Consider the following 533-nt stretch of genomic DNA (forward strand, 5'->3'; position numbering starts at 1 on the left):
TCTAATGATGGGAGAGGGAGCGGTGGGGAATGAGCACTTTGACGAGCAGGAGGAAGTGTTGCCACTGACCCGAGTCAGAGAACAGTGGACAGGGATTAAAGGAATCTAATGAAAAGCAGCACTTCTGCTCAGGACGTTCAATAACAGCTGCAGAAACCCGATGTGTCGAGCAGTGTATCTGGAAAGAGAAACAGAGATAATGTTTTAAATATGGAACATTTCTGATGAAGAACTCGAGTTTCCCAAGTCTAATCAAATTACCGACCTGGTTCACAAAATAGCTTTTCTGAACTTTGAGCGAAATTTGTACCAGAAGGAAAGCATTCATAACACAGTCAGCAGGATTCGAACCTACGTGGAGAAACCCCACTGGATTTTTAATCCATCGCCTTAACCACTCGGCCATGACAAGAGACAGCACCGGTGGGTTGAGCATTGACCAAATCAGTCGTGATCTCATTGAAAGCTACCGTTGACGTGACGAGCGAAATGCTCCCATATCCTTTCATACCTTTGCTGTCATTTGTAAGGTG

The 533-nt window shown here is 45.0% G+C and overlaps 1 non-coding gene across 1 annotated transcript; it reads right to left on the reverse strand.

Annotated features, from left to right (window-relative positions):
* Nucleotides 1–330: 330 nt before the first annotated feature.
* trnaf-aaa lies at nt 331–419 on the reverse strand. The gene has a single exon. It is a non-coding gene; the product is annotated as a tRNA-Phe (tRNA).
* Nucleotides 420–533: the final 114 nt, after the last annotated feature.

Source organism: Chiloscyllium plagiosum, unplaced genomic scaffold, assembly GCF_004010195.1.
Source record: "Chiloscyllium plagiosum isolate BGI_BamShark_2017 unplaced genomic scaffold, ASM401019v2 scaf_20031, whole genome shotgun sequence".
In the NCBI taxonomy this organism is placed as follows: domain Eukaryota; kingdom Metazoa; phylum Chordata; class Chondrichthyes; order Orectolobiformes; family Hemiscylliidae; genus Chiloscyllium; species Chiloscyllium plagiosum.